Here is a 19,016-nt window from a genome sequence, read left to right as displayed (position 1 = left end):
CTCCCGAGGGACAGTGGAGACTTAGCCCTTTTTCATGTTCAGGACAGTCCGAGGGCCCCTATCTGTAAGCTCTCACGTGAAAATGTGGCGACGTTGTAAAACATATCTTACAAGCATACTGTTGGAAGCCTTAGTGCCGATCTCTCTCTCCACCAGTGCTGTTATCGTACATCCTATAGCCTTTCTTCTACATTGGCTAATTCTTCTTTGAACAAGATACATCGACACAGCATTATTGCCCACACATTTTGCATCGGCCAGGGCGATGTACGACAACCTGCTACTGAGTGGGGCACCGAACGTGGTTGGCGTGTTGTGAGGCAGGCGGTGAGCGCCGCCAGTCTTGATACGGACGTTCAGTCCGCTTGGTCCTTCACGATTGACGGGAAGCAGGTGCGCCAGTCTTGCCTACATCAAATTCACCTCACGGGCTCTCCATTGTGTGTCATCTGTAGTGTGATGGATACAATCGCCTTGTCTGCGAATCGGCGAATGATGTTTGGCATGTTTGATTTTCGTTACGTGCGTGACTCTCGACCGGGTAATTACGCAATCACTTCTCTTCCCAGATTATGTGTATTTTCCGAGATCAAAAACGAATTCTGTGACATGGATACACTGGTGAGAAGACAGCTCTAGATTTTTGGCTCTACTTAAACGAACGGCACTGTGCTATCGTATGGAACCCCAAGTACCAGCATTACTTCTCGAATTTTCCCCTGAGTGCGTTCCGCAACCCACCTCACAGCTGGATTATGCGTGATAGGAGGAGCTACCTACGAATCTTTTTCTTTTTTTCCTTTCTTTCTTGAGACTGAACTACCAACGGCAACAGCACTGACAAGTGAAGACATGTATCGATAATTCCGCTGCGAGTAGTACCATGAAGCGTCCTCATGTCGTAGCAAGATCTCTTTTGTTTTTCTTCCTGTTTGGTAGCAAATGAGGACCGGCTTTCATTTAAATTCCCCTCGATATTATAAAGCATGCCATAGCACGAGCCCTTATAACACGTTGGTGATGGTAAAAAAACATTTCCTCGTTCTCCTTGGTGCATTTTCGCTCTCTTGGATCCCATTCCCTCCACACATATTAGTCCTGAAGAGGAGAATGAGACATCGTGGCCAGGCCTCGGGTTGCGACCCCTGACCACTTTACCCCGTCCGCTGTCCCGAAGGCAAACACTTTGCTTCTGACTCCCCGTGAGCAAACACTTTGTCTCCAGCCCCCCCCCCCCTTTTATTTTTGTTTTGTTTTGTCCGTAGAAGTTTACTACATGAATGTTTTCCAATGTCTGTTGAAGTCAAGTTGTTCTTATTCGTCTACTAATTCTATGTTTGGTGAATAAATTATATATAAAAAGAATGACTGGAAAATTTTTATGAAATTGTTTCTGGTGAAATTCTCGTAGCGTACCTTGATTGATAAACAATTGCGAGCGCCCGTTTTCGGAAAAGCGATCCGTCATGTGTGGTTTCCCGCGAAATTATTGTCCTCGTGTGAAATCTTCAGCAATGTTAACAACGTTTCTTTACCGAGTGAGCTTCGTACGTAGAAATGTCGGTGTGGCAAACCTGCCTTCGGGCGGTCATCGTGGTGTTCGGAATTTCTATGTTCGGGATGTATCGTCCTAGGTTGTGCACCAAATTATTCTGAAGAATAAACATAAGAATAAAATAGAGGAATTAAGAACTGATATAGGAATTAAATACAAGAACATGAGAATTTTAAAAGTTTGTAACCCCGAAAATACCACATGATCATATGACACTTATTGTGAAACTCAGTTGTAATTTTACAATTAATATAACGCTCTTATAGCCCCTGACTTAATAAGAAAAATTCATGTTGTAACTTTCTACAGACATTGGTAGATAAATAAAAAAATTCAATAAAATTAAATAAATAGAAACAATAATTGGATTTAGAACACTGAACGCAAAAAGAGAGAGGCCGCTGCACTGGCCTCTAGGCTACCAGTTCCTTTTCAATAACAAATAGAAAAAAATTACAGTAATGACAAGGTGGAAAATATACTGTACAGTTTGCACAAGAAAAATGTCACTAATAGTTTCTCTTGAGACGGTAACATCTTATTTTTAATTAATTTATTTCTTTAATTTTTTTAATAAGTTAGTGGACTCCCATAGGCCTAACAACAGTGTACACAATAAAATTACAATACAAAGTGAAACCTGTATGATAGCGTTATATTTTACCACTCGAAAACATCAGAAAATAAACGCTGCCCGGTTCCAGTTCTCCAAAGCGTGTATCCGGGTACGTCCTCTCGGAATACGGTCTTGTTCAATGATCCATTGAGACGAGCGCGTCGCGCGCTGAGAGGTGTCTAAATTCTGCCGAAAACTTTGGCGGTCGTTTTGCTCAGAAACAATCGAGTATCTAGGGATAAGCCGAGACACGTGTTCGCTAATTTTGGCTCCTCTTCCACTGAGCGAAGTTTCCCGGAAATCGGATTATGGCACTTCCGGTGTTCTGCTCGTTAGCAGGATAATGAACTTCTTTGTTGAGAGGCATTGGAGATCAAGTATTCCTTATAACAAAACACTCGGCAAACATCTGTGAGCAACCTCTGAAATTTTTTCAGTAGATTCAGAACAAACGCTGTGTCTTTTGTTCTGAGTACTATCTGTTGTAGCATTCTGAATCCCATATAACTGACTTTTATTCTTTTCAGGTTGTGAATGTCAAGTCACGCCATCCGGCAATAGCTGCGAGCGCCATCGTTAATGTAAGTAGCAACTGCTTTCCTTTCTTCCTGTTGTTACGTTGCTACTACCATCGTTATTGGCTCTGAGCTCTATGCGACTTAACTTCTGAGGTCATCAGTCGCGTAGAGCGTAGAACTAATTAAATCTAACTAACCTAAGGACATCACACACATCCATGCCCGAGGCAGGATTCGCACCTGCGACCGTAGCGGTCGCTCGGCTCCAGACGGCCACCCATCATTATTCAAGGTCAAAACAATGACTTCTCGTGCTTGCTATTTTATACTGCTTCGTAGGAGATTGTTGTGTGAAATGAAGAAAATAGGCAAATCAGCGGAAAACCACAGTTTTGAATGTACATATGTCGTTCACTGACCGCTCCAGCTCTAATATATGACAGACATCGAAAGCTAACCCCATTTGTGTTGCTAATAGGAACTGAGATTTACGTTTAGACCGTCGTTGTCCTTGTTGTTGTGTCGGTTGCAAAACTCGTTAAATGTATCTCTCTAGCCGCTCTATCCTGTGCAAGTCTCATCTCATAACTACTATAACCTACATCGATTTCAATTTGCTTGCTGCCGTCAGAGTTTGCCTCCTCCTGTAATTTTTAAACCCTACACTTTCCTCAAAACCCAAATTAACTATTTCTTCATGTCTCAACATGTGTCCTGTAAATATAACCCTACTTGAGTGAAGTTGTGCCACTAATTACTTTACTCCCCGATTAGGTTTAGTACCAACTATTAGTTACTACCTCTGCCCATTTATAATCTTCAGCATCTTTCTGTAGTACCACATTTCAGAGGCTTTAGTTCTCTCCTTGTCTGTTCTGTTTCTAATCCATATTATCCTTCCATATAAGGCTACACTGAAACGCGTTAGAGCTGTATCAGGAACGTCGCATGTATAACGCACCTTGCTTCCTCGTAGAGCCGATTTTATGACGCACATTACTCTCTCAAGTTAATAATCAGCCTCTTTTCCTTTATTTTCCTTATATAAGTCCTTTCCACTACCCATGTATGCTATAAATGACTATGAATGAAAACTTGTGTGTGTGTTTGTGTGTGTAAGTGGATTTCAAATGTTTCCGTGGGCAATCAGAGTCCGCAAATATAGCGAGTAGCCCTTGCCAACTTAACCTTGTGAGAAGCTACAGCAGTGGGCAAGTTCAAAGATAAGTGCTAGGTTCGGACGTTATTGGTCAGACGTAACGGAATCTTCCCCTCCGCCTGTTCCAAAAGACGATCGTTTCATCCAAGCGCAAAGAATTGCAGGGAATTGGTAAGGGAACGTACATGCTCAGTTGTGCTCTTTTATTAGTGTGAATACAGGTATTTGATTATGATAGTGCAATTAGTAGACGTGCGCAATCATTCTTTTTAACGTTCGGTATCCGCACGGGATTAGCCGAGCGGTCTCAGGCGCTGCAGTCATGGAGAGTCCTCCATCGGGCATGGGTGTGTGTATTTGTCCTTAGGATAATTTAGGTTAAGTAGTGTATAAGCTTAGGGACTGATGAACTTAGCAGTTAAGTCCCATAAGATTTCACATTCATTTGAACATTTTTGATTTTTTGACGTTCGTTACATTAGAGAAACGTTTCGTGAGCATTGTTTCGGTTATTTTATTTTATTTCGTACGTTGAGGGTAATTTGATTATGTATGCTTTATTCAGTTTCGAGCTACCACAACGTATATCCTGAATCCGATGCACTAGGTATTGTGAGTTCCCTTGCGGTAATTTGATTATTTACTAAGTGATGTATGCTGTGGGAAAGGCTTATACCATTTTGACTGGTAAATCTTTGAGACTGACATCACCGCCTTTGTCTGTTAAATCCCCATTTGTTTGTGGTCTTGTAGTTACCCGTTAACGTTCCCATACATAATATAGTAGGGCATGAAGTTATATCTATAACGAATACCTACATGTTCAGAGAATTTTTATTCATTGACTATTTTTAGATTTTTAACGAAATGTTTGCGACCACATGTCTGACGCGATTCTGTTCATTGCCTTCTCTGTTCATTCTTTGCTTCCCTTGACGAAATAGATCGTAGAATTAGAGGCTGCCCACTCTCGTACTGTAAGAATATGACTGAATGTAATGTTGCATCTTTTATAGTCTGGAACTATGATGTCTCGAACACGAGACAGAGTCCATTCACAATGATCAAGGTATCCCCGTTGTTCCATCTTGGTGTGTGTTAAGGGACCCCCTAATTATTAAGAGTTACGAATTGGAATCATAATTCTGACTGTTGCCCCTGTTTGTATTTTGTAAACGTTTTTGTGTAAATGTGTTTTGAAGTGTTGTCAGTGGTAGTTCTATCATATGTTTGAATCAAATAAATAGTCAACATTGATAACAAAAGAATATTATCGTGCTTCTAAATGTTTTTACTACCACTCATTCCGATTCCCATGCACTCACATCACCTATCCCTGAAAGATTAATGCAAATCGAATTTTAGTGTGTCTTTAAAAGAAAGTTATAAGCAGACTGAGAGATGTGTAATAACATTAAGTCTAGTGCAGCCACCCTAACGTCACTTTCTGCTATATACGTCTGTAGATTTAAACTGTCCTTTGACAGAATCATTATTTCTCTCATTTTATGGGCATGTTCAGATACATATTCATTTTTACAGTACAAGGATGATAAACACCAGTGGAAAAATGCCCCTATCAGAGCACAAAATATGTGAATATATTTCTGTTCATTTAAAAGACTCTGATTGAAAAGTGTGTTACCAACTGCCTCATATTACTTCCTTAGCACCTTTAAAAATTTTCCCAAAAATTTTGGCATGAGATCATATTCGCGCTTTTTTTTCTTAACATTCACCTCTCCTCAGAATTCCACAAGCTCTCCTAACTGTAACTATCTCACATCCACTAGTCCATCACTGTTAGTCGATCATACTCATCCACTCCCAATTGCTCTTTCTCACTCACTCATTCAGTCCAACTCATTTTCATTATCTCTTTGTGTCTCTCTGTCATTATCAACCGTCTCACAGCAACAATCACCTTTGTTCTATCCTACTACTGCAGTACCCTCTCACTGTCACTATCTCCCACTTGCTCTCTCTTACTGCTAATATCTCACTCCTTCCTTCCACACTGGCTTTCATGCAGTTGTACTTTCTCTTTCTCTTTATTCCCCCCCCCCCCCCCCACCCACCCCCCCACCCCCCACCCCCTCCTGACACTGTCACCTTCACTCTTTCCCTGGCACTGTTTTGTCGCTGCCAATTATGTTCCACTGCTAATACGCCATCTCTTTCTCTCACACTGCCATTGTCTCCATCGCTTTTTCTATAACACTACCACAGTCTACCGGCTTCCAGTATTTATTAATTTTCCGTTTCTTTGCTACTGTCACAGCATAAAAGAGCATGATAAAATGTTTGGAAAATTTTTAACGTGCTGAGAAAGGTAGAAGGAGGCTGCTGGAATCCCAATTTTCAGTCATGATTCCTTTAAATAAACAGGAACATATTTGCATGTTTTCTTGTACTCCAATAGGAGCATTTTCCCGCTGGTGCCCTTCTTTTCCCTGCTGAAGCAGGGTATGTAATACATATGAAAAGAAATGTATTGGTTAGTAAAATTTAAATACTTTACTTTTGTGAAATAACTCAAATTAATTTTACACCTCAGACCGGAAAAAATTTTGGATGTGCCTCATTACTACAACATGGGGTTCCCAGATGACAAAGATTTTATAAACCACGTTTTCGCCTCACACCGGATTTTATGTGCGAATTTTACGTGTGAGGAATATATCGTAAGAATGTCAGCCATGTACTGTTCATAGCCGTCTTGGAATCCTCGGCTGGATTTTGGTCCGCTGGTGACGGCGAAAACACAGTAAAAAAACCATTTTTTGTGTTTTACGATGAACCGTCTACGAACTAATCATGTCGCGAAAAGTATCTCAAATCGCACCGTAGACCGTATCAAATGCAAAAAGAGCCAACCGATTTTCTGCCTAAGCAGGAGGAAGTGTTTAATATTCATACTTTGACCCTGTGCCGTCGGAAAGTGATACTAAGACGACCCTCCTGTTGGGTATGTAAATGATCCCTATCCCAAGGGATATCCAAAATAGTTGATCCTAACTTCTTATCACCAACTGAACCCGAGGTATGAGCATGTGAAAATCCCGTTTTGATGTGCGGCGTTTTGGTACATATTAGGTACGCACGCTGTCGCATGCATACCGATCGAATGTGGCGTAGGTGGATGTGCACAGATATTACGATTTCATGAACGGATGCACAAGAGGTAGAGGCTGGTAAGAAATAAACAATTCAACGGAACTATTTTCTGATGTACATGTGAAAAAATTCCAGTGACGGAGTTAAATTCAGTGAAACACACATTTATAACACAGATACCTTAAATAAGATTTCCTTACATTTAATATTATATTGAAAGGTAATATTTCCGCTTTTCAGAAAATCTTGTTTTTATTGCAAGTGTGCGTGTCGCATCTCTGTATTTCCGCTATCGTCAGTTATTTTGCTGCCCCAGTACCAAAACTCGACAACAATTTTTGGTGTATCATTTTCTAGTCAAATTCTTCCAGTGTTAACTGATTTTCCTAGACTAAATTCCATTAGCCTTGATTCAGTTTTGTTGCCATTCATCTTTTAATTTCAATTAAATATAATATCTGTTCCCACTGCAGCAACTGTATTGATATTTAAAACAAGTCTCATTTATTTTTGTTTGAGTTGCACATTTTTAAAAAACAATATTTTTAAAAGTGTGCGACTGAAACTGCAAAATAAATGAGAATTGTTTTAATCTATTTTCGCTCAATCTTTACATTTTTTCATCCTCAATTTAATTTTTTTGCTGAATTTCTCCCTGCTTCTATCTGCAGATTCAGTTACATGGGAGACAGGTCAAAACCCTGTCTCAATTACCGACTCCGTTTCGTATTATTCGACTCCTTTAACTATAATAAGGTTTCTATACAAGTTTTAGGTAATCTTTCGCTGCGTAAATTTAATTTCTGATATCTTCAGAATTTGCAAGGATGTATTAATTCCAATGTTGCCAAAAGCTCTTTCTAAACCTACAAACATAATTAATGTAGATTTGCCTTCCTTCAGTCTATCCTGAAGATACAACATAGGGTCAGATTACCTCGAGTGTTCCTACATTTCTTTGGAACATACTGACAACCACTTAAGTGTGTACTACAGAGTAGTCATGTAGATCTAGAACACTAGTTAATCTGTCCTTAGGATGACTTCTAAGGCCACTCCATTCTTTTGCAGGTATTTTACAACCCTGACTTATTAAAGTTCAGTAATTCCCACACCTGTCGCCATCTACTTCCTGTGGTATTAGGATTACTCATTTCTTCCACAAGTCTGGCTTTGTCTCATGTCGTGCATTCCCAACGTTTCATTTGTTATCGCGAGGTTTGGTACTACCACAACAGGTGTCCGCTACTTTCTTCATACGATCCGTGCAACATGCGTATTTCGTACCATGTAAGTAGTGTTGATTGTCGACAGTCTCAGTAACAGTACGTTCTACTACCTAAGGACACTTTTGTCAGTGACTGCCAGTTAAGAGTGAGACGTTTTCCTAAATGTTTACACTACAATACCACTTAAAAAGTCATTTCCTGCTGCAGCTGGATAAATTCTCACCGTCTTTCCCGTAATGTCTTTCTTCCACTCTCCTATTTTCAGTGATAACTTCGGGCAATCTTTGTAGTGAACGCAGCCGAAACTCAAACATGTCAAGCCAAGAGTAATACAGTATCAACAGAACGGTGTCTATCAGTACACTACATGGAGACATGAATACGAATGGCCGTACAGGAAAACTGGGCAGACGTTTTAGATTCTTTTGTAGGATATTTCGAAACTGCAGTTCTTTTACGAGATTGCTTGTAGAATGTTAAGTTAAATTCCGTTCGAAAGTGTTGAAAAATGTCGAACTTCATTAATTGGGAATTCGTCCTTGCGCAAAGAAGAACAATATTGTTTCTGATACGTTCTCTGAGTCACAAGAGAGTGTAAGAAAAATGTAAAAAAAATTAATTAAAGGATGAACGATGTCAACTGTCTTGCTATAAAATAGAATTTTTTTAAAATTCCTCAGTAAGTAACATGGAAGAACCCCACAGTCTCCCAGATAATTTCCTCCGAAGGGCAGTAAAATACAGCTGGCCTCAGGACGCATACACAGTCAACAGTCATTCTTCTCTCCGTCCTTCTGCGGAAAGTAAGTGAGTTAGCCTTTATAGATAAGCAATAAAAGATCTCTGCGACACTGCTCACAATGACACCCAGAGCAAATATGATAACACAGATCTTAAAATTATAAATTTCAGAAATAGTAGTGATACCTGCATTTTAGCAACGCCAAGCTTTGTTTGGACTTCGGTGAATAACTAGAACCTGTCGCCACGCAGCTTAACGAACTGCAGATGTGAATTTGGCGTCCCAAAATGAACGTGATTACTCAATTGTTAACACCAATCACGCAGCATTCACATCGTAATTTGCATCGAAATATAGAGGTAATAGGCTATCACCGCAGAAAACGTTGTATGCGCTGGACGCAGAATTAGCGCCACAGCAGCGTGCAGCAGCTCGCTGAATAAAATTCACAGCTGTCTGGCGATTGTGAAGCCAGAAGAATCAGATAAGATAAAATTTGCTGGCAAGATAAAATAGAATATCCTAACGGCCTCAGCGTGAGAACATTTAATAGAAATAAAAGAAATAATCTAAGTAGAAAATAATTGCTTTGCCCCTACGAAGACATTAAGTTTATGGACATCGTTACAGAGCTGTCTGATAATTATGGGGCCTGTAAGCTTTGCAAAACTTAACGGATATATTTATAGAGTTATTTACTTAAATTGACTTATTTTAAAAATAAGTTAAAGGTAGTTGTGACTGTTTATGACCGAGGAAGAAGGTGACAGGAACAACGAATTCATAATAAGAGTAATTTCTAAACATTGGAGAACTCTTCTCGCCAATGTATTTCCATTTACCTTCGTGAGACATCCTTCAAATGGTCGGACAGGTTCTTTGGTGATTAACGGAAACGGGAGTTTTCTAATGGTTTTGAAGATACTGAAAACCTGCACTTCTTTTACGAAGGAGAGTGTGCTACACGACGAAGATGACGTACTACAGAAGCGAAATTTAACCGACAGGAAGAGGATGCTGTGATATGCAAATGATTAGCTTTTAAGGGCATTCACACAAGGTTGGCGCCGGTGGCGACACCTACAACGTGCTGACATGAGGAAAGTTTCCAAACGATTTCTCATACACAAACAGCAGTTGACCGGCGTTGCCTGGTGAAACGTTGTTGTGATGCCTCGTGTAAGGAGGCGAAATGCGTTCCATCAGGTTTCCGACTTTGATGAAGGTCGGATTGTAGCCTATCGCGATTGCGGTTTATCGTATCGCGACATTGCTGCTCGCATTGGTCTAGATCCAATGACTTTTAGCAGAATGTGGAATCGGTGGGTTCAGGAGGGTAATACGGAACGCCGTGCCGGTTACCCTTGACACTGCATCACAGACTGGAGCGCCTGCGATGGTGTACTCAACGACGAACCTGGGTGCACGAATGGCAAAACGTCATTCTTTCGGATGAATTCAGGTTCTGTTTACAGCATCATGATGGTCGCATCCGTATTTGGCGTCATCGCGGTGAACGCACATTGGAAGCGTGTATTCGTCATCGCCATACTGGCGTATCATCCGGCGTGATGGTATGGGGTGCCATTGGTTATATGTCTCGGTCACCTCTTGTTCGCACTGACTGCACTTTGAACAGTGGACGTTATATTTCAGATGTGTTACGACCCGTGGTTCTATCCTTCATTGAATGCCTGCGAAACCCTACATTTCAGCAGGACAATGCACGACCGCAGGTTGCAGGTCCTGTACGGGCCTTTGTGGGTACAGAATATGTTCGACTGCTGCCCTGGCCAGCACATTTTCCAGATCTCTCAGCAATTGAAAACGTCTGGTCAATGGTGGGCGAGCAACTGGGTCGTCACAATACGCCAATCACTACCCTTGATGAACTGTGGTAACGTGTTGAAGCTGCATGGGCAGCTGTACCTGTACACGCCATCCAAGCTCGGTTTGACTCAATGCCCAGGCGTATCAAGGCCGTTATTAAGGCCAGAGGTGGTGATTTCTCAGGATCTATGCACCCAAATTGCTTGAAAATGTAATCACATGTCAGTTCTAGTATAATATATTTGTCCAATGGTTCAATGGCTCTAAGCACTATGGGACTCAACATCACAAACATCCACGCCCGAGGCAGGATTCGAAACTGCGACCGTAGCAGTCTTACGGTTCCGGACTGCGCGCCTAGAACCGCGAGACCACCGCGGCCGGCATTTGTCCAATGAATACCCATTTACCATCTGCATTTCTTCTTGGTGAAGCAATTTTAATGGCCAGTAGTGTAACAAATACACACATCAGAAAAAGTTTTGCATCACCTCGGTTCAGAGAGTTCCGGAACCTGTACAGAAAATGAGTATTGAGATCAACATAAACATCAATTCCGCCCTTTTATTGACGATGAAAACCACTAATTGCATTTTATTTACCACCATACAGCAAAACCTTGACCTTCAGAGGTGGTGGTCCAGACTGCTGTACACACCGGTACCTGTAATACCCAATAGCTCGTCCTCTATCATTGATGCATGCCTGTATTTGTCGTGACATACTATCCACAAGTTCATCAAGGTACTGTTGGTCCAGATTGTCCCACTCCTCAATGGCGATTCGGCGTAGATCTCCGAGTGGTTGGTGTGTCACTTCGTCCATGAACAGCCCTTTTCAGTTTATCCCAGGCATGTGCGATAGAGTTAATATCTGGAGAACATGCTGGCCACTCTAGTCTAGCGATGTCGTTATCCTGAAGGAAGTCATTCAGAAGATGTGCACGATGGGGGCTAAATTGCTGTCTATGAAGACGAATGCCACGTCAATATGTTGCCGCTATGGTTGCACTATCGGTAGGATGATGGCATTCACGTATCGTACACCCGTTACGGTGACTTCCATGATTAGCAGCGGCGTGCGTTGGCCCCACATAATGCCACCCCAAAACAGCAGGGAACCTCCACCTTGCTGCAACCGCTGGACGGTGTGTCTAAGGCGTTCGACCTGACCGAGTTGCCTCTAAACACGTCTCCGACGATTGTCTGCTTGAAGGCATATGCGACACTCATCGGTGTAGAGAACGTGATGCCAATCCTAAGCGTTCCATTCGGCATGTTGTTGGGCCCATCTGTACTGCAGTGCATGGTGTCGTGGTTGCAAAGATGGACCTCGCCGTGGACGTCTGGAGTGAAGTTGCGCATCATGCATCCTATTGCGCATAGTTTGAGTCGAAACACGACGTCCTGTGGCTGCACTAAAAGCATTATTCAACATGGTGGCCTTGCTGACAGGTTGCCTCCGAGCCATAATCCGTAGGCAGCGGTCATCCACTGCCGTCGTAGCACTTGGGCGGCCTGAGCGAGGTATGTCATCGACAATTCCTGTCTCTCTGTATCTCCTTCATATCCGAACAACATCGCTTTGGTTCACTCCTAGACGCCTGGACACTTTCCTTGTTGAGAGCCCTTTCTGGCACAAAGTAACAGTGCGGACGCGATCCAACCGCGGTATTGACCGTCTAGGCATGGCTGAAGTGCAGACAATACGAGCCGTGTACCTCCTTCCTAGTGAAGTGACTAGAACTGATCGGCTGTCGGACGCCCTCCGTCTAGTAGGCTCTTCTCATGCATGGTTGTTTACATCTTTGGGCGGGTTTAATGACATCTCTGAACAGTCAAAGGGACTGTGCCTTTGATACAATATCTTCAGGAGTTGTAGGAACCGGGGTGATGCAAAACTTTTTTTGATGTGTGGAGTTTGTGTATAAACAACATTAACGCTAAATATCTCCCGTAAACCTGTTTGAAGTTTTTAAAATCTGTTTTCAGTTTGGAAACTAAGGAAACTGTAAAACGAATAGGGTTCGCGAAGACAGCACAAGAAGTACCCTTGAAGGAATGGTCAAGCGTCGAGCGATGATTGGCAAAGTATATATCGGTATGTATAGAAATACAATGAACAGTTTTCTTTCGCATGTTAATTCGAGTTATATATAACAAATGTTTTTCAGGAACCATAAATAACTAGATCAGTAAAACAGAAAGCAAAATTATTAGTATACAGGTTGGTTAAGGATTGATTATATATCCAACACACATTCTATAAAATTAATTCCTGGGTTACTGAGTCCACATTGTGGTAATGCTCTTACGTCAGGATCTGAGTGCAGATCTCTTTACAGCTCTCCTTATTCTTGTTTCTCAAGGTTTGCCTTAGGCGGATGCCAATATGGTTCCTTCCACAAGGCCAGGCACAATGTTTCCCTCTTTTTTGAACAACTTATGCGGTGCTCCTTCTTTAATGATCTTGCTGTCGACAACAGCGTACGGAGAGCAGTTGCTCAAGGGGTGCCTATTTTTACGTAAGTGTTTAGGAAATTTCATTCTTTGTTGGCCCTGACCAGCCAAGCCAAGGAATACTAAATTTCAATTACGCTGCGGAGATATTTCGAATATTCCGCGTAGCATGTGATTGCGTGACACATTACTGGAGAGGACGTACTAGTGATGCGCCTCTGTTGTCAGAGCTATCTTACTAAATGGCGGTTATGTGTAGCATTCCAGACAGCTGATGGAAGACCGTTTGTTTCGCACACCTTACGTACAGGACAACACTCTAGTGTAAGTGATCACCACAATATAGTCTGCACCAGGCATGGCAACGTGTGGCTCGCGACACATTCCACTCGAGTGAGTGCTTTCCCCTTCCAATCAACTCGTGCGGTGACGTCACGGCCCCAACACGGGGCAGGTGGTTGTTATATTTCGTGTTTTTACCTGTGACGTCTCGGTAAACGTAAAACATGGCCGTTCGGAGATAGAATTTACTTTCTTGTAAACGTTTTGAAGGTGAACCACGCCAGTATCTCCTGTTTAATACAAGATTCAACAGTTGAAAGGCAAACCTACGTTCTTAGTATTTGTAGACTTAGAGAAAGATTTTGACATTGCTGAAGGTAACACTCTCTTTCAAATTCTGAAAGTGAGGAGCAACATACAGGGACGGAAAGGCTATTTACGATTTGTACAGAAACCGGATGGCATTTATAAGAGTCGAGGGACATGAAAGGGAAGCAGTGGTTGGGAAGGGAGTGAGACAGGGTTGTGGCCTATCCCCTATGTTATTCAATTTGTATATTGAGCAAGTAGTAAAGGAAACAAAAGAAAAATTAAAATCCATGGTGAAGAAATAAAATTTTTGAGGTTCGCCGATGACATTGTAGTTCTGTCAGAGACAGAAAAGGACCTGGAAGAGCAGTTGAACGGAATGGACAGTGTCTTGAAAGGAGGATATAAGATGAACATCAACAAAAGCAAAACGAGAATAATGGAATGTAGTCGAATTAAGTCAGGTGATGCTGAGGGAATTAGATTAGAAAATGAGACACTTCAAGTAGTAAATGAGTTTTGCTATTTGGGGAGCAAAATAACTGATGATGGTCGAAGTAGAGGGGATATAAAATGTAGACTGGCAATGGCAAGGAAAGCGTTTCTGAAGAAGAGAAATTTGTTAACATAGCATATAGATTTAAGTGTCAGGAAGTCGTTTCTGAAAGTACACTCCTGGAAATGGAAAAAGGAACACATTGACATCGGTGTGTCAGACCCACCATACTTGCTCCGGACACTGCGAGAGGGCTGTACAAGCAATGATCACACGCACGGCACAGCGGACACACCAGGAACCGCGGCGTTGGCCGTCGAATGGCGCTAGCTGCGCAGCATTTGTGCACCGCCGCCGTCAGTGTCAGCCAGTTTGCCGTGGCATACGGAGCTCCATCGCAGTCTTTAACACTGGTAGCATGCCGCGACAGCGTGGACGTGAACCGTATGTGCAGTTGACGGACTTTGAGCGAGGGCGTATAGTGGGCATGCGGGACGCCGGGTGGACGTACCGCCGAATTGCTCAACACGTGGGGCGTGAGTTCTCCACAGTACATCGATGTTGTCGCCAGTGGTCGGCGGAAGGTGCACGTGCCCGTCGACCTGGGACCGGACCGCAGCGACGCACTGATGCACGCCAAGACCGTAGGATCCTACGCAGTGCCGTAGGGGACCGCACCGCCACTTTCCAGCAAATTAGGGACATTGTTGCTCCTGGGGTATCGGCGAGGACCATTCGCAACCGTCTCCATGAAGCTGGGCTACGGTCCCGCACACCGTTAGGCCGTCTTCCGCTCACGCCCCAACATCGTGCAGCCCGCCTCCAGTGGTGTCGCGACAGGCGTGAATGGAGGGACGAATGGAGACGTGTCGTCTTCAGCGATGAGAGTCGCTTCTGCCTTGGTGCCAATGATGGTCGTATGCGTGTTTGGCGCCATGCAGGTGAGCGCCACAATCAGGACTGCATACGACCGAGGCACACAGGGCCAACACCCGGCATCATGGTGTGGGGAGCGATTTCCTACACTGGCCGTACACCTCTGGTGATCGTCGATGGGACACTGAATAGTGCACGGTACATCCAAACCGTCATCGAACCCATCGTTCTACCATTCCTAGACCCGCAAGGGAACTTGCTGTTCCAACAGGACAATGACCGTCCGCATGTATCCTGTGCCACCCAACGTGCTCTAGAAGGTGTAAGTCAACTACCCTGGCCAGGAAGATCTCCGGATCTGTCCCCCATTGAGGATGTTTGGGACTGGATGAAGCGTCGTCTCACGCGGTCTGCACGTCCAGCAAGAACGCTGGTCCAACTGAGGCGCCAGGTGGAAATGGCATGGCAAGCCGTTCCACAGGACTACATCCAGCATCTCTACGATCGTCTCCATGGGAGAATAGCAGCCTGCATTGCTGCGAAAGGTGGATATACACTGTACTAGTGCCGACATTGTGCATGCTCTGTTGCCTGTGTCTATGTGCCTGTGGTTCTGTCAGTGTGATCATGTGATGTATCTGACCCCAGGAATGTGTCAATAAAGTTTCCCCTTCCTGGGACAATGAATTCACGGTGTTCTTATTTCAATTTCCAGGAGTGTATTTGTATGGAGTGTAGCCATTTATGGAAGTGAAACATGTACGATAACTAGTTTGAACGAGAAGAGAATAGTAGCTTTCGAAATGTGGTGCTACAGAAGAATGATGAAGATTCGATGGGTAGATCACATAACTAATGAGGAGGTACTGAATAGAGATGGGGAGAAGAGAAATTTGTGGCACAACTTGACTAGAAGAGGGATCGGTTGGTAGGACATGTTCTGAGACACCAAGTGATCACCAATTTAGTATTGGAGGGCAGCGTGGAGGGAAAAAATCGTAGAGGGAGACCAAAAGATGAATACACTAAGCAGATTCAACAGGATGTGGGTTGTAGTAGGTACTGGGAGATGTAGAAGCTTTCACAGGATAGAATAGCAGGGAGAGCAGCATCAAACCAGTCTCTGGACTGAAGACCACAACATCAACATGATTTATCCAAATTAATAAACTGCATTCAGTGTCTGCACCCGCATCGCTAAGCTCTAAAAACATGAAAAGCGACATATTGATAGCAGACACTAGGTTTGACTTTCCTGAGCCGTTTGTCCCCCTGTTACAAAGTAATGTTGTGTAAATCAAGTTATCGCGTTAATCATTCATTAACCTGTGAACCGGAAATAAAAAATGAAAAAAGAATCATCTGTTCAAAATGGGGGGAGGGAGGTTGAGTTGTTTTGGGGGGAAGAGACCAAACAGCGAGGTCATCGGTCTCATCGGATTAGGCCTTTCAAAGGAACCATCCCGGCATTTGCCTGGGGCGATGTAGGGAAATCACGGAAAACCTAAATCAGGATGGCCGGACGCAGGATTGAACCGTCGTCCTCCCGAATGCGAGTCCAGTGTGCTAACCACTGCGCCACCTCACTCGGTTCTTTTCAAAATGATTACACATTTTACAGAAGAAGTTTCCGAAAGCACTGTATTGCTATGCTATGCAGGATGGTCAGAAGCAGTCTGAAAAGCTTGTAGGGTAGGCTGTGCTGAAGAATAGTTGTTAAGAAAAAAATTCGATATGTTGCCCCGTTTTGGAGTTAATTAGCATTGAATCTAGCCAGTTACGCCTCCGCACGCACAAATTCAAGCGGCCCGCCAGGTACTGTGTCGCTTAACATGTTCTTCGTTTGGTTACCTAAAATTGAACAAAAATTGGACATGGGACGTATTAAGGATCGAACCCAAGCCATAGGCTGAACAGTCTCGTGCGCTATATACGCCTGAATTAGCGCGCACCTGACTGTCTAACTTCAGTGTTAATTAACTCGAAAACAGAGCAGCGTATCGAATTCTTTTCTTAACAGTTTCTCAGCATAACCTACCCTGCAAAACCTTATTAGTTTTTCAGTCTGATTTTTATTTCCCTGTACGAGTCCCTGAACAACGACACATATGCCCGGGATTAGGCTTGTAATACAGCGTAAACTGCTGATATTACAAGCCTCATGGACTTTTGTTAAACCAACTCGTGAACCAAGGTATACCACGTTTTACTTATTAGGAAAGTAGGCCGTGCGGCAGATCGGACACTCACTGTCGTGTTACAAGCAGTAAGCGTATTCGCGGCGCAGAAACTAGTTTATAACTTTGCATATATGTTCAAATAATAACTACTCGTAAACATGTCTACAGATGACGGGGTTGAGCCAGACTAACTTTGTATTATACAAGAGGAATACCATGGCTACATAGGCTACGGGACCACAGGCTACACCAACAACACACTGTCTAAAATAGTACATGATTACGGAAGAGAAGTGCTAGGACACCCACGCACACATACAATTTGCACATACAGTTTGTAGCTAAACGTGGCACGCGATGTAACATAGGACCACATTTTCACAAGACTATTATGAAACACCATTACATTTGGAAAAAGAATATAAAAAACAAATATGCGTTGCACTTTTGACTGGATATATGTATTTTACTGTCAACGTCATGAAACTTAATTAAACAATTTATCCGAAGTCATGTATTTCTTAATTTGTGTATGAAATCACGAACTTAGGCGTAATACAGCAATCGGTTTCCCATTTAAAAAGAAAAATCCTGGTCTATAAGCATTTTAATTAATAAGGAACCACTAAGTGCGAAACGCCTTTCATTCGTCTCCGTTAATATTACGATTCTAGTAACAGCAGTTACTATATTCCGTTTGAAAAAGTGAAGTCGACACCGATATCGTTGTTGTTAATAGCCGGCCGCGGTGGCCGAGCGGTTCTAGGTGCTTCAATCCGGAACCGAGCTGCTGCTACTGTAGCAGGTTCGAATCCTGCCTCGGGCATGGATGTCTGTGATGTCCTTAGGTTAGTTAGGTTTAAGTAGTTTCTAAGTCTAGGGGACTGATGATCTCAGATGCTAAGTCCCATAGTGCTTAGAGCCATTTGAACCATTTTTTGTTGCTAATAGGGCTATAAAAAGGGACTATACGTCGTTTAGTAAAGACTTTCTCAAAGTTCAATTTACGATGCGTTAAACGGTTGCGGAAATATGTGAGCCTAACAGCTCATCTGAAGCAACCTGCATATGCTTGAACTGTGAACTAGACACGTACCGTTACCTCCCAGTTTCCAGGTCCTTACAGGTTACTGTTCTTGCAGTAACTATTTCACAGCACCCACTACGTCTGGTAAATAATTGTTTATGTCTGCTCGCACTTCGCACTGATTCTTAATTTTACCTTTTCCTGGTTACCGTTAGGCAAATGAACTGTGCGAGTCGTTTGTAATTTGACGACAAGGAACCGCGGTTTCCAATGGCTCGTTACAGTAATTACATTTTGTTCGATTTATTGCCGCCATTTATTTTCTGTATCTGTATTACACTGAAAATATGTCTGCAGCAGTGAAAATGTCAGTGGTATGTACTGTATATCATGTTTGCTTACTCGCTGTACTTGCCGACAACAGCAATGCCCACTGTTTACTCTTCGTCCTCAATCGTGCATTCTGCATTACTCGGTTGTATCTCGGGTTTGTTTTTCCGTCAGTGTTAGCTGCACGTCAACAGTGATACACACAGCAGTATTTATACGTTTATTGACCAAGAGTTGCTCAACGTACGCCTTGTGTGTTGTTTCACTGAATGAAAATGAAGAGTGGCCCAA

General features: G+C 42.9%; 1 protein-coding gene across 5 annotated transcripts in view; it reads left to right on the top strand.

Annotated features, from left to right (window-relative positions):
• Positions 1-19,016, top strand: part of LOC126298590 (cAMP-regulated phosphoprotein 21) — a 1,220,135-nt gene that overhangs the window by 291,704 nt on the left and 909,415 nt on the right. For all 5 annotated transcript variants that reach the window (XM_049989965.1, XM_049989963.1, XM_049989964.1 and 2 more), the window contains exon 3: positions 2,699-2,752. The gene's annotated coding sequence lies outside the window, so the exon portion shown is untranslated. The remainder of the gene's footprint in view (positions 1-2,698; positions 2,753-19,016) is intronic.

This window comes from Schistocerca gregaria, chromosome X, assembly GCF_023897955.1.
Source record: "Schistocerca gregaria isolate iqSchGreg1 chromosome X, iqSchGreg1.2, whole genome shotgun sequence".
Classification (NCBI taxonomy): domain Eukaryota; kingdom Metazoa; phylum Arthropoda; class Insecta; order Orthoptera; family Acrididae; genus Schistocerca; species Schistocerca gregaria.
Note: the sequence above shows the minus strand (reverse complement) of the source record. Positions and strands in the feature narration are given on the sequence as shown.